This window comes from Manis pentadactyla, chromosome 10, assembly GCF_030020395.1.
Source record: "Manis pentadactyla isolate mManPen7 chromosome 10, mManPen7.hap1, whole genome shotgun sequence".
In the NCBI taxonomy this organism is placed as follows: Eukaryota; Metazoa; Chordata; class Mammalia; order Pholidota; family Manidae; genus Manis; species Manis pentadactyla.
Genome location: NC_080028.1, coordinates 98,917,736 through 98,933,789, shown reverse-complemented (window position 1 = coordinate 98,933,789; position 16,054 = coordinate 98,917,736). Strand labels below are relative to the sequence as shown.

At 40.5% G+C, this 16,054-nt stretch overlaps 1 protein-coding gene across 2 annotated transcripts in view; it reads left to right on the top strand.

The window, feature by feature from the left end:
- LMTK2 (lemur tyrosine kinase 2) overlaps nucleotides 1–16,054 on the top strand; it is a 115,520-nt gene that overhangs the window by 7,772 nt on the left and 91,694 nt on the right. The gene's annotated exons all lie outside the window — the stretch shown is intronic.

The window sequence follows — 16,054 nt, the reverse complement described above, 5'->3', positions numbered from 1 at the left end:
GGAGAAGTATCTATATAAAATAAATTAATTTATATTCTTCCGTATGGAGATTTTATTGCCTTACTCTGTTATTTGTTTATATTAGTATGGACACATGAATATTGATTTTACATTTTGGGTTTTGTAATCCAATACTGTGTTACTTATTTTGCTGCTAAAATTGTATCCGCTTTGGCCATTGAGAGCTCTTTTGGTTGGCTCCTGTGTCACACTGACACAGCCCCATTTTTATTTTTCTTAGTACTTCCTTACTTCGTGACACTACATGAAGCTGTGGGCTCCCCTTTGATATTCCCTGCCCCAGCCCTAGAATCAGCCAGTTCTCTGGGCTGGTTCCGCTATGGTGGGAGAAACTAAGATCTGGCACTGGATGTGCTCACTGCCACCAGGTCATTTATAATAGGGCTGTGATCTTCTGCTTCCTGTATATAATCCTAGGTGTTGGGAAAAAGAGGGGGAGTAAAGGAGAGACTTTGGAGGGACAGGTGCTCTCGGACAGATGCCTTGGAAGGGCCTGCCCATGTTTTCCTTGTCGCCTGACCGCCTATCAACCAACCACAGACATCACCACAAACACTCTCACATAAACACACCCCATGTTTGAGATACTGGCAGGGAACTATTTTTATTTTTACAGCAATAGATATTCAAAAGATGGATTTGATTTATTCTCTCAAAGAGCAGCCTGATCTCTAAGAATAGAAGGGAATCCTTTTAGGCTTAAGAATTTAGTTAGAACTATTTCAGGGGGTCTGTCAGCTTTGGAAATTATTGAAAGGCAACTGGTTCACCTGGTCAAGGTTCAGATGAAATGTCCCCTGGCAGATCTCTTGAGGAGAATGGGGGGATATAGACTTGTTTGCTCTGTTACAGAGCTTTTCATTTTTTATTATGGAATATTTCAGATATATACAAAAGTAGAGTAAATAATGCTATGAGCCCTCATGTATCTATTCCCCTGCATCAACAATTTTTAATTTATAGTGAATCTTTTCCCCCTGTACCCTTTCTGCTGGCCTGGCCCCCTGTTTTTTTATTTTATTTTGTTTTTTTTTTTGGTATCATTAATCTACAATTACATGAAGAACATTATGTTTACTAGGCTCCCCCCTTCACCAAGCCCCCCCCCATTGGAGTCACTGTCCATCAGGGTAGTAAGATGCTGTAAAATCACTACTTGTCTTCTCTGTGTTGCACAGCCCTCCCCATGCCCCCCCCACACTATACATGCTAATCGTAATGCCCCCTTTCTTTTTCCCCGCCCTTGTCCCTCTCTTCCCACCCATCCTCCCCAGTCCCTTTCCTTTTGGTAACTCTTAGTCCATTCTTGGGTTCTGTGAGTCTGCTGCTGTTTTGTTCCTTCAGTTTTCCTTTGTTCTTATACTCCACATATGAGTGAAATCATTTGGTACTTGTCTTTCTCCGCCTTGGACCCCTGTTGTTTTGATGTAAATCCCAGCCACAGTATCAGTTCAGCTGAAAATGTTTCAGGCAAAAGTAATGTTTTAATAAAACAGGATCACTTGCATCAAGATCACCTAGGTGTTTGTAGAAATGTAGAATTGGGGACCCCAATCAAACTAGTGGAATCAGAATTCTGGGGTTGGCTGGGATATCTGCTTTATAATACTTTTTTGGTAGTTTCTCTGCTCCTACAACACATATATTTTATCTTCTACTAAAGACAAAATGATATCACTTATTTAATAGAAATCTGTTGACTCGTGTAACTAGTGAGCCTCAAGGAAGGAAGAACAATTTAAATTAAAAAAATTAATGGCAGCCCATATATTCTGAAGTGATCTCTACTCCTGACCACCATATGTGAATATTATCCTGGAGAATCTTCCTGTGAAGAGTACATATTAGAACTACAAAGGAACTTAAATACTCCTGGGCAGAACACAGATCTACATACCTTTTCTTTTTAAACGTCAGCCCCTTCTCTGTAAGTCAGTATAATTAGTAGCCTTTTTACATTGAATGAATATCTTATATAAATAAATCAGTAAAAACTGTGATCTGGTGGCCTGACAGTCAGATGCCAGTGCTGTGAGCTGAGAGCCTCATGGTGGAAACGTGCCAGCCCTGGGTTGCCAGAGTTTGGCCCACTGCACTCAAGACCAGCCAGGAAGCCAGGCCAGAGCAGACATAACTAGACATTCTTGATTTCCCAGGTGATAGATGTGCACATTACAACATGTGAGCCCCTGATTCTTCACCTATACGTTAGCTTGCTAGGTCTTTTTCTTTCAGTGTAATATGTCATTAACATCTTGGTTTAAGAAAGTTTATTTTTCTAAGCTAGTTAATTTTGGAATAGCCTAGGGTTTGTAGCCTATTTCATATTTTTTAACACTTTTTTCTACCTAGCTGATACATTTGCTGTGGATATACTGATAAGGACAAAACCTTATGATGACCTAAAGAAAGTACACGCTCTCTGGAACAGCAACATTGTAGTGATTATATAATTAGTTGGGTTTTGTTAAGAGCATCATAGGCTCACATATTAGTAGAGATGTTCAGTACATGCTTATGCTTTGGATAGGAGAAAATTTACTTATAAGCATCTCTAATACTGGTTTTTGAGAATGAAGTTGCTCTTATCCCAAAGTGAAACTCACTATCATTCAGTTTTCTCCTTGAGGTCCATGTTCAGAATCCATCCCCAAAATGTCTTTTTCCCTTTTTGCTATACTGAACAGGAGACTTGATTTTGACATAATTGCAGCCTTTAATTACAGAAAGTAAATCTGTAAGACATCTTCGAAGTTAGAGGAGGATGAGTTTGCAATCATTTTGCACATTTTAAATACCTACTTTAACCAACTAGTAAGTGTAAAATTTTGTAGTTTTCAGCTTTTTATTGCATAATCAGTGTTGTGATATATTGGTTACCTGACATATCAACCTTTGTGTTTTAAGTTTAGAGTATTTTTCACATTGCAAATACTTCCTCAGAACCTTCAGTAAATCCAACCTGTGTTCCTTTGAGAGGGAAAGCTACTTGTCTCCCTGGCTCTGCCTGGCAGCGTACCTCTGTAGAATGGTTCTCTATGTTAGCAGCAACTGTTAATTTCTGAGGAACCAGCCTGCCGGCTACAGCACAGAACCCCACTTGACTCTGACTTCAGACTATTATTAAAATGCAGCACAGGGACACTGATTGCTAGTGAGGCACTGAAAAATAACAAACTTACCAAAATAGTCCCCTGGGAACAGTCACCAGAGGCCTGCTGCCCTGGATACAGTCCAGAAATCTATAAATTAACTTCATTTTATTTAAGAAAAATAAAATTAACTTTAATAAAAGATCAGATTACCAGAATTACTCTATAGACACTTGGTAGACTTAAAATTGTGGAATTATAAATTCTTGTGTATAGAACTTTAGAACTGACATGCCTGTTTCCAGGTGAAGGAACTGAGGCCCAAAGAGATTAAGGAGTGAATTCAATCCCATACAGAGTAGTGGCAAATGGAGTTCTAGAATGAGGGATTTTAACATCCAGTCTTCCCTGTTCCACAAGTTCACAGCCTCTTCCTGTTGAGAATACTTGCATTATGTGCACACATGCACACACGTAGACTAACTCCAACCATTTCTCCTCTGACTGCCTGAAAGTACACAGATGAAATTTAAACAGTCATCGTACAGCAGATCCTTGAAGTATCAAAGATAATTCTTTACAGAAAATAAGAAAACTAAAGTGCTGACTTCTGTAATTGGGCTCAAAAAACTACATTTGCATTTAACTTTTTTATTTGTAAGAATAACCATTTAGTTTCTACCTATGAAATGAAGTACTGTTTAATTAAAGGTGATAGAAGTATTTCTGGCTTTTAAAAAATACAAACTTGTAAACACGAAAAATACTTTAAACACCATCGATTTGTATGCATTTGTGGAGGTACAGACCCTTGTAAGAATCTGCTGAATGCTCTGGATCTCCTTATCAGATACTTTGTGTGTACTTTCAAGGTTCACAGAAAGGTATTAAGAAATGTAGGTGGAGCTAGCGACAGATGTCATTTCTCTTTCTGTTTAAGACTGCCTTCTTGATTTCTGCATTCTCGGCTCTGACTTCCTTCTAGGGCTTAGTCATCGGCAGCATCCTTCTCTTCCGTCTTTGGTGTTGGACCCCTTCTCTCGGTTAATATGTAATAGGTAACAGCTTAATGTATTTATTTTCCACATAGCTTTATTTTACTTTTGAGTAACTTTGTTAGTATAAATTCTCAGGAATAGTAAAAAAAAGAAAGAAGGAATAGTAAAAAAAAGTGAACCATTTTTACGGTTCTTTGTCTACTGATCACAGTATTTCTTCCCCTGACACTTCAAAATGTTCTCCTCCTTTGCCGGCCCGCGGCACACCCTTACCACCCCTGGTCCTCGCCCCCGCTTCCCATCTGGTTGCTGCTTGTCCCGTCCTCCGGATGTCCTTCACCATCTCTTTGGGCCTCTTTCCCCCTCCCCTCCTCCTTTTCTCCACATTGTAGCTTACAGTTTTTGTCAGGTAATGCATGTGGATTGTCTAAAACGTTAAAGTTTTCAGCCCTTAGAGTAAGAATAGGGAACCTGCCTGTCCCATCCGCCTCTTCTACCCGCGTACTCTGCCCTGGGCATCCTCCTCCGCTCTGAGCCCTATTGCTGAATAGTGCTTGAACCACTGTTTCTTGGTTTAAGTAGCTTCCAGATTTCTGCTACTTATATACTCACATGCATACACACACTCTCTCCTGTTTCCACATGGGTATTTATGCTTTTTGGTTCAATCACTGTTTAACATTTATATTGTTATGACTACCAATACTATTCACAGCTGACCCTAAAATGTCTCTGGTGATTACATTTCTCTGAAATCCTTCATGTCCCATAGACTTGCGTTTGTAGTGTTCCCTTAGTTTTCATGAATGTGTCATTAACTTGTGCCTTGCTCCTCAGCAGACATTGAAATCTCTGGGTAGGTTAGGCTGGGCTGCCCCGGATCCTATGCCTCTTCCAACCTTGGGATGGCGGCTCTCTGGCTGCTAGCCTTCCTTTGAGAGGTCTGAGGCCATCTGATTTCCTTTCCTACATGACTTCTTTTCCCCTCCTGGGAAGCTTTTTTTTTTAATTTTAATTTTTTATTTTGCTATCATTAATCTACAATTACATGAGGAACTTTATGTTTACTAGACTCCCCCCATCACCAAGTTCCCCCCACATACCCCATTGCAGTCACTGTCCATCAGCATAGTAAGATGCTATAGAATCACTACTTGTCTTCTCTGTGTTGCATAGCCCTCCCCATGCCCCCCCCACATTATACATGCTAATTATAATGCCTCCTTTCCCCACCCCCCCTTATCCTTCCCTTCCCACCCATCCTCCCCAGTTCCTTTCCCTTTGCTAACTGTTAGTCCATTCTTGGGTTCTTTGAGTCTGCTGCTGTTTTGTTCCTTAAGTTTTTTCTTTGTTCTTATACTCCACAGATGAGTGAAATCATTTGGTACTTGTCTTTCTCCGCCTGACTTATTTCACTGAGCATAATATCCTCTAACTCCAGTCATGTTGTTGCAAATGGTAGGATTTGTTTTCTTCTTATGGCTGAATAATATTCCATTGTGTATATGTACCACATCTTCTTTATCCCTTCATCTACTGATGGACACTTAGGTTGCTTCCATTTCTTGGCTATTGTAAACAGTGCTGTGATAAACATAGGGGTGCATCTGTCTTTTTCAAACTGGGATGCTGCATTCTTAGGGTAAATTCCTAGGAGTGGAATTCCTGGGTCAAATGGTATTTCTATTTTGAGCTTTTTGAGGAACCTCCATACTGCTTTCCACAATGGTTGAACTAATTTACATTCTCACCAGCAGTGTAGGAGGGTTCCCCTTTCTCCACAACCTCACCAACATTTGTTTGTCTTTTGGATGGTGGCGATCCTTACTGGTGTGAAGTGATACCTCATTGTGGTTTTAATTTGCATTTCTCTGATGACTAGCGATGTGGAGCATCTTTTCATGTGTCTGTTGGCCATCTGAATTTCTTCTTTGGAGAACTGTCTGTTCAGCTCCTCTGCCCATTTTTTAATTGGATTATTTGCTTTTTGTTTGTTGAGGTGTGTGAGCTCTTTATGTATTTTGGATGTCAACCCTTTATCGAATATGTCATTTATGAATATATTCTCCCATACTGTAGGATGTCTTTTTGTTCTATTGGTGGTGTCCTTTGCTGTACAGAAGCCTTTCAGCTTGATATAGTTCCGCTTGTTCATTTTTGCTTTTGTTTCCCTTGCCCAGGGAGATATGTTCATGAAGAAGTCACTCATGTTTATGTCCAAGAGATTTTTGCCTATGTTTTTTTCTAAGAGTTTTATGGTTTCATGACTTACCTTCAGGTCTTTGATCCATTTCGAATTTACTTTTGTGTATGGGGTTAGACAGTGATCCAGTTTCATTCTCTTACTTGTAGCTGTCCAGTTTTGCCAACAGCAGCTGTTGAAGAGGCTGACATTTCCCCATTGTATGTCTATGGCTCCTTTATCGTATATTAATTGACCGTATATGTTTGGGTTAATATCTGGACTCTGTTCTGTTCTACTGGTCTGTGGGTCTGTTCTTGTGCCAGTACCAAATTGTCTTGATTACTGTGGCTTTGTAGTAGAGCTTGAAGTTGGGAAGTGAGATCCGACCCACTTTATTCTTCCTTCTCAGGATTGCTTTGTCTATTTGGGGTCTTTGGTGTTTCCATATGAATTTTAGAACTATTTGTTCCGGTTTGTTGAAGAATGCTGTTGGTGTTTTGATAGGGATTGCATTGAATCTGTAGATTGCTTTAGGCAGGATTGGGAAGTTTTTAAGATGCTCTCCATCTCTAAATTCTTAGAAGTTACAAAGTAGTGCCACATGTGGTATGAGTTTTTTTCCCTGTTCATCCCACTCATTAAGGTGGATACTCAGTGGACCGTTTGAATCTGGAAAGTCATCCTTTAGTTCTGCAAAAATTTCATATACATCACACACGTATTTGGTGAATAACCTCCTCTTCCTTTTTCTTTGTTTTCCTTCTAGAACTGCTGTTTGGTGGGTTCCTTGGAATGAGCTTCTCCTCTCCTTTTGTTCATCTTTTTGTCTCTTCTACTGTGTGAGCCTTTAGTTTTTCTATTACATCTCATTTCTAGGAGTTTTTCTTCCACCCCCTGCCGCCACCCCCACTTTTTAAATAGCAACTTCTTGTGAATGTAATATCTCACTTTATTTCTGGGAATATTAATTATAGTTTTGTTTTAGTTTTTTATTTTTTTTTAACCCTGGCATTGTCTGTTTCCTTTGTGTTCCTTTTCATCTATTTGGGTCAGTCACTGTCTTTTACCTTTTTTAAAGAGGGTTTTCTCAAATCTGGTGATCCTTGAAAGTCTGCCCATGTTTAAGAGTGAGGGACATGGATGGGCAGTGTCCTCCACCCCTTCTCCTCACACTCCATGTTTCCTGTGCCACCGGTCCTGGGCAGGGTCTGCTCCCACCCCCTCCGTTGTCTGGAGGGTGGCTGTAACACACCCTGGGCGTCACCATGTGGGTGCTGTGTGACCTTGGAACAGCGCCTTTACCCCTCTGTTGCTGAGTTTCTTCATTTTGAAATGGGGCTAATACTCTTATCTCCTCAGAGGGTTGCTGTGGGTTGGATGAATTTAGAATAGTGCTGTACACATAGTAAGTGCCATTCAGGCATTAGCTGTGTTTATAACCACCTGAGGCGAAACCACTGTCACTTCTCGTGTGAATCATTGTAATACCAGAAATGTGTTCCCTGATCACTTCATACAAAATAACAACTCCCTCATCCCTGGCTCTCTGTTTGTTTCCCCATTGCTTGTCATCACCTGAGGTGCCATGTATTTGTTCACTTGCTTATTGTCTGTCTCCCTGCATGAGAACGTGAGCAGTGTGTGCAGGACTGTGTTCTTCCCACTTCTACCATCCTGGAACCTGTGTGAATGAAGGAAGTGTTGGTTGAATGAATGAAGGTGTTGGGTGGGACTTGCTGACGGGTGGACTTCACAGTAATGTGACGGAGCTGCCGTTTCAATAGGAGACCCCTCACCCCCATAATTCTTGTAATTATTTGTAGGTCTTTTATCTCGGGCTGGATTTGAATACCTGGAAGCACCTAGTTGTATTAGGTTAAATTGTCATGGGTTTATTTTTCTGTGTAATACAAAGACATGTAAGTGGGGCCTTATCAGATAGGAATCCCTTGAGAACCTTGCCTTTATGTCTATAGAATCTTGTCAGGGTCAGTATTGTAAGCAGTTTCTGGCTTAGTTGTGAAGATAGTACTTAAAAAATAAAACTTTATTATGAAGAACTTTGAACATACACAAAAGCGGACAGAGGAGTATAATGTTTTTTTTATACCCTTCCCCCAGTTCCAGTGGCCACTCCAGCTGCGTCCATACCACCATCTACTTCTCTGAAGAGAGAACTTTTAAAGACACACTGCTTATGAATACGTTTCAGTTATATTAACAAGAATTTAACTTGGACCCTGGGAAGCTGGAAAGGTTCTGAGACCATAGACTCTATCAAGGTGTTGTAGGGAATTATAAAGAAAAAGGTAGAAGTGTTTTTCTGGGCTATTTAGGGTCCTTCCCTACCTAAGAAGTAAGGAGCACACATTTAGGTCATCTCCAGCCCTCTGGCCCCATTGTACAGAAATTGTATTCGCTGAGTGTTGTGATTCCCGTACTGCTGTTGCTTTACCTGTACATGTCTGCAGATTTCAGTGGGAAGTTGTATGGAAAGACACAGTGTACTTTCCCGAGACATTAGTGGAACACTGAGGTGTCCGGTTGTGTGTGGGAAGCCCTGGGAAACTGGCCATAAGTTCCTGCCTCTTCCTGAGCTGGCTGCCTGGGCCACAGGAAGAGCCTGCTTCACAGGTGTTACAATGTCTAAGCACTGTGCATTACTCCACAGCTCAACTATGCCACCAATGTGATTAAGATTCTGCTACATATGGTATTATCCCTGCTGTCATTTTTCTAGGGTGTGAGGGCACAGGGCACAGTAGTGTGACTGAAGTCATCTAGACCTGACATTCCTGTGGCTGAACTCTGCCACCGTAGATGAGCTCTTTGGTGGCAGTCTCCATCCTAGTTAGTGCTTTTCAGATTGGCAAGAAATGAACCTTGATAGTTCAGCATAGAGAATATAGCCAACAATGCTGTAACATCTATGCTGACAGATAGTAACTGCCCTAATGGGGGGTGAGGATTTAATAACGTGGGGAACTGTTGAACCACTGTGTTGTATACTTGGAACCAATGTAAGATTGTATATCAGCTGTATGTAAATTTTAAAAAATTAACTTAATAAAAAAATGAACCTCTCATAACATTTTAATAGATAAGCTGAGAGAAAGAGTAGCTTCATATAAAATGATCTCATTCACAGCTTTTCAGTCATCACTCAAATTAGATAACCTTTCGGCAAGTATGAGAGAACAGTTAGGTTGGCTGACCTTGAAAATCACTTCTGAACCAGAACACTGATTAGCAATAGTGTGATTTATTTTTCTAGGCTGTTGATATTCTGGCTTAGGGGTCTTTGTGGAGTCTCTGATTCATCAACTAGATCATCAATGCAACATTTACTGTTCTGTGTGGGTGATATATTTAGTACTGTGCTTCATTTTCCCTTTCTAATATTAGAATACCATTAGGAGAGTGCATTATTTAATGTTAGTATAAATAGATGCATTGTTACATTAAGAGGCAAGGAAAACATCAAGCCACTTAAGAATCTGTGTTTAGGAAATCTTTTTGATAGGTGGGTTTGTAATTCTGAGGTGTTAAATAAGTAAAATGTGTGATTTGCAATGATTATCTAAAACTTTTTCCCCAAAGAACTACGGTGATGATTCATCTTACTAGTTCTCTAAGATGTACAGCTGCTTGTCAGGAAAAAGAAGATGGACTTGGTGGTCCTACCCTTTACAAAAAAAGACAAAACTGTGTATTTGAGAGGAGGATTTTATGTCAGGAACAGTTGGGAAGATGGTTGGTCCTTTGCTTCTCTGAGTTCTACCAAGTTTCCTTTTGTACCAGCCCAAGAGAAGAGCAAGCAGAAGAGTGACCCTCACTTTAGCAGCTGTACAGCCCTTTGCATTCCCATACCATTGCCTCCCTGGAAGCCAGAAAAGCAGCATATTCTTGTCCTGGTGCCTGCCCTCAGGGATGGATCCCCTCCTAGTGAGGATGGTGTTCCTAAATTAATAAATTTATGGTGCTGTGGACTGAATGGGTTCCCTCCATCCCCCTCCTCTGCCAGTACCTCAGAAGGTGACTGAATTTGGAAATGAGGCCTGAATAGGGTATGTTAAAGTGAGGCCATTAGCTCCTCAGTTGCCAATCCAGTGTGTCCTATAAGAAGAGGAAATTTGACATCAGGGATGTGAGAGCACAGTAGATGGCTGTCTGCAAGCCAGGGAGAGGAGGCCTCAGAAGGAACCATCCCTGCTGATGCCTTCTTGGATTTGCAGTCTCCAAAGCTGTGAGACAGGAGATTTCTGTTCTTTAAGCTGCCCAGTGTGTGGTATTCTATATGATGGTCTGAGCAGATTAATACACAGCATTCAGACTTAAACAGATTTAGAGTCATGCCTTAGAAGGTGTCTGTAAAGACTCCCTTTTTTCGCCGTGTTGGAGTGGAGGCCCAAGGGGCTGGGCCCACGAGCAGTGGGGCCCCGGTCCTGTGCTGGGCTTTCTCCCCAGTCCGGCACCTGCGGGGGCTCCCTCAGAGGAGAGGGCACCTTTGGAGCGCTTCTTTGATGATGCAGAGTGAGGCTAGTCTGACAGCTTCCAGGGAAATGAGATTCTGAGGAGAACATGTGAATAAATACTTGTTACCACAGGAGAACTTAAGTTGGGGGAAATTCACTTTTTGAGAAAACTTATTTTTTAAAGAAAACAACATAATAGACTGCTAAAAATGAATCATAAAATGGGTAAATAGGGAATGTTTGTGGAGTTCTCTGAGACCTGGGGAGTAAATGGTAAACTATTCTAACAGTGAGGAGAGACAGCCAGCCCAGTACAGTGTGCATCAGGGTGTGCTCAGTAATGGGAAGAAAGTCTGCCGAGTTAAGAGAATACAGTGATTGAGGGAATGCTGCTCTTACAGTCTGGTCTGACCCTGAAAACGTAAGTTTATTCTGTTCACCAGTAGATTAATTATGGCTCGCTCTCCTTCCCCTTCCCTCTCCTTCATCTTCCCTCCCTTGCTGAAGTTCCTTTAGTGGCTGTGTCTCTCATCTACCTTCTGCCTGAATGCCAGGCTCTCTGCTGGGCTCTCTGCTGGGCCTGAATGCCAGGCTCTCTGCTGGGTGGGGTGTGTAGGCCTGGGCCCTGACCCCATTTAGCTTCCAGTCTAGTGGGGAAGACATACGGGCATTTAAGATGTGCAGTGTGGTAGGCTCTATGGTGGGGAAATTCAGGGTGCATGGGGGGTCCAAAGGCAGGAACTCTAACCTGTGGGACGTGAAGGATAGTCTCCAGTGGTGAGGATGAGGATGAATCTAGAGTAGGCAAGAATATAGATTGTAAATTGTCATATCTACTTTTTTCTCATATTTATTTTTTTATTTAATGGATGTGAAGAAATTACTAATAAATGGAAAACTCAAACATACACACACGAGGCGGGCCAGATACTGTAATGGATTCCCACGTACCTTTCTCTCAGCTTGACTTGGTTCATGCCGTCTCTCTTCACACTACCCCACCCCTTCCTCCAACACCCTGCGATTTTCAAGCAAATTCCAGATATCATTAAATCAGTCACTATCCATGAAAGATAAGGACTACTTGTAAAAGCATAACCATGCTGCTATTATCACTGCTAGGAGGAATGAGTCACACTCCTTAATATGGTCAGTTGCCAGTATTCGGATTTCCATTTGTCTCAAATGTTGTGATTTTTTTAAGAGTTTGAACCATAATTCAAATAACACCATGCATTGTCATTGGTTGCTGTGTCTTTTTAAATCTCTTAATCCCTTCTCCATCTTTCCCTCTCTCTTTCTCCTTATAATTCATCAGGTCTTTCTCCATGAGGGTTTTCATAGCCTGTGTTTTGCTGATGGCATTCTTGGGGTGATACTTAATATGTTACACTGTCCTCTTTATTTCCTTAAAACCGGCATTTAGATGTTAAGGCTTAGTCAGATAGAGGGTTAATGTTCTGTTGGCGGTGGTTTTGGTGGTTATGTTTTGTAGGTGGTGGTATGTTTCTCCATCACGAGGCGCATAATGTCTGGTTGTCTTTTTGCATTATTAACTATTGATATAAATGTTACATGTCATGAAATAGTATTCTTTTGTTTTTTTTCTTTTTTTTTTTTGAATAAGTATTTGAAAATGTAAACACTCTTAGCATGCAGGCCATACCAAAACAGGATTGGGCAGGATTTTGCCCACAGGCCATCGCTTCCTGATCCCTGTTCTAGGGTACATATCTGTGACGTAGTAGGGAATAAATATTTGGTCTTTGTCTCCTTTCCTGGCATAGCGCTCCTAAAATCCTTGGAATTTCCTGAGTGATAGGAGTGATAGGAACATCTCTTGCTACTAGTAACAAGCCCCTTTCAGCCACACCTGAATTTATGCTGTTGAAGTGACTCTTGCTGAGCCCCTGCATAGCTTCAGGATGGGCTCTGGGGGCCGAAGGAGGCAGCCATGTGATTAGAGGGTTTGGACTTTCAGCCCCACTTCTTATGACTTGAAACACTAGGTAACTAAACAGTAAGTAGAGGAAATTTCTCTTTATAAAAACGGTGTCAGTTAGTAACTGAAGAAGGAATAACAAACTTCGAATATCAGCAATTGATCATCAATTCTTTTTATCTGTGGACCTTTAAATTTTTTAAATTTAATCTAAAAATGGATTTCCAGGCGACTCTTTAATTACATATATGTTGGAGTTCTGATCGAGGGTCTAGGGAGAGATTTGTATGGTTGAATTAATAATTAGGTAGTACACCTGAGTTACTCTGAGTCATTACTTAGAGGTGGTGTTCTCCAAATTACCTGTCTATAAAACAGGTAACACATGCCTCCCTCTTGGAGTTCCTCGTATTTCCTGCTTATTAAATCAAGTGTTAGATGTCTATTAAAATAGTTTGAAAACTATAAAATGAAAACTCACAATGTGCTTTTGAGATGTCAAGTATTTCTTTTTTTTTTTTTTTTAGATAATTATTTTTTATTGAAGGGTAGTTGACGCACAGTATTACATTACATTAGTTTCAAGTGTACAACACAGTGATAAAACATTTATATACATAATGCTAGGTTCCAGCTATCACCCTACCAAGCTGTTACAATATCTTGACTATATTCCTTATGCTATACATTACATCCCGGTTACTTATTTATTTTACCATTGGAAGTCTGTCCTTTTTTTTTTTTTTTTTTTTTTTTGTGAGGGCATCTCTCATATTTATTGATCAAATGGTTGTTAACAACAATAAAATTCTGTATAGGGGAGTCAATGCTCAATGCACAATCATTAATCTACCCCAAGCCTAATTTTCGTCAGTCTCCAATCTTCTGAGGCATAACAAACAAGTTCTTACATGGAGAACAAATTCTTACATAATGAATAAGTTACATAGTGAACAGTACAAGGGCAGTCATCACAGAAACTTTAGGTTTTGCTCATGCATTATGAACTCTAAACAGTCAGTTCAAATATGAATACTCATTTGGTTTTTATACTTGATTTATATGTGGATACCACATTTCTCTCTTTATTATTATTATTTTTAATAAAATGCTGAAGTGGTAGGTAGATACAAGATAAAGGTAGAAAACATAGTTTAGTGTTGTAAGAGAGCAAATGTAGATGATCAGGTGTGTGCCTGTAGACTATGTGTTAATCCAAGCTAGACCAGGGCAATAAAACATCCACGTATGCAGAAGATTTCTTTCAGAATGGGGGGGTGAGGTTCTAAGCCTCACCTCTGTTGATCCCAAATTTCTCACCTGATGACCCCCCTGCGACTGTGCCTGTCTTAGGTTGTTCCTCCCTTGAGGAATCTTACCCGTCTCTGGCTAACCAGTCATCTTCCGGGGCCATACAGGGAAATGTAAAGTTGGTAACTGAGAGAGAAGCCTTATTGTTTGAAATGGTTAGCTTTTTATTTCTTTGCATATTTATGCCCTGTGGCTTCTATGCCCAGCATTTGTCTTGAGGTATCTTTACCACTTGGAAGAATTATGATACTCGGTAAATTTGATATGAGGCACGAATTCTATTTAAGGGTTGTAATTAGGAAGGAAGAAGAAAAGCTATAGAAGTAGCAGGCGGAAGAAAACATGGGAAGATTGATTATTTCTTTGACATATCTTCTTGTAGAGTAACTTCAGCATGTGTAGGTTTTAAGCTACTACTTAAATTGCGTACATACATTAACATAATAGGAGTATAGTTACATAACCAAAGCATATCTGTAATTGACCAGCCATCTCCAGTGAAACCAAGAAAACCAGTTAGGCACCTTAGGCATTTGTGAAAACTTATCTATGATATGGTGGGTATTGTCCAACTGAACTTGAACAGTCTGAGAGAAATCAGACAAATTAAAACAACCCATTCCTGGGGAATGTTCACATCCCTTATGTTCTTTTAACAGTAAATAGTCTGTAGTTGTAAGATTTTGGAGCGCTACAATTTGCACTTCTCCTAATTCTTGGTTGAGTTCCAACAGTATAGATCCAGTCAAATTTGTTGTTTTACTGTATGCACAGGCCAGCTTAGATATCTCCTTCCTCATTCCCATGGCAAGTCCAGAAGTTGGTGGGATGAGTGCATCTACAGCTGTAGCAGTGCGTGGATCTTTGTTGGGGTTTTTTGATGATCATCTTCTGGCATGAGTCTTCCAGAGAGTGCTGATGTTGGAAGTTCTCTTTCATATCATATCTTAGTTCATTTTCAGGGTAGTCAAATTAGGCTTTGATCCTCTGTATAAACACAAACAGACCCTTTGCCTACACTTTTATATGCCCTTTATACCCTTGTGTAGAACTCATTGGAGGTTACCACACAGGAACAGCCCCCTTTTTTTTTGTTTCGTTTTGTTTTGTTTTGTTTTTGGTATCACTAATCTACACTTACATGACGAATATTATGTTTACTAGGCTCTCCCCTATACCAGGTCTCCCCTATAAACCCCTTTACAGTCACTGTCCATCAGCATAGCAAAATGTTGTAGAATCACTACTTGCCTTCTCTGTGTTGTACAGCCCTCCCTTTTCTCCTACCCCCCCATGCATGTTAATCTTAATACCCCCCTACTTCTCCCCACCCCTTATCCCTCCCTACCCACCCATCCTCCCCAGTCCCTTTTCCTTTGGTACCTGTTAGTCCATTCTTGAGTTCTGTGATTCTGGTGCTGTTTTGTTCCTTCAGTTTTTCCTTTGTTCTTATATTCCACAGATAAGTGAAATCATTTGGTATTTCTCTTTCTCCACTTGGCTTGTTTCACTGAGCATAATACCCTCCAGCTCCATCCATGTTGCTGCAAATGATTGGATTTGCCCTTTTCTTATGGCTGAGTAGTATTCCATTGTGTATATGTACCACATCTTCTTTATCCATTCATCTATCGATGGACATTTAGGTTGCTTCCAATTCTTGGCTATTGTAAATAGTGCTGCGATAAACATAGGGGTGCACTGATCTTTCTCATACTTGATTGCTGTATTCTTAGGGTAAATTCCTAGGAGTGCAATTCCTGGGTCAAATGGTAAGTCTGTTTTGAGCATTTTGATGTACCTCCATACTGCTTTCCACAATGGTTGAACTAACTTACATTCCCACCAGCAGTGTAGGAGGGTTCCCCTTTCTCCACAGCCTCGCCAACATTTGTTGTTGTTTGTCTTTTGGATGGCAGCCATCCTTACTGGTGTGAGGTGATACCTCATTGTAGTTTTAATTTGCATTTCTCTGATAATTAGCGATGTGGAGCATCTTTTCATGTGTCTGTTGGCCATCTGTATTTCTT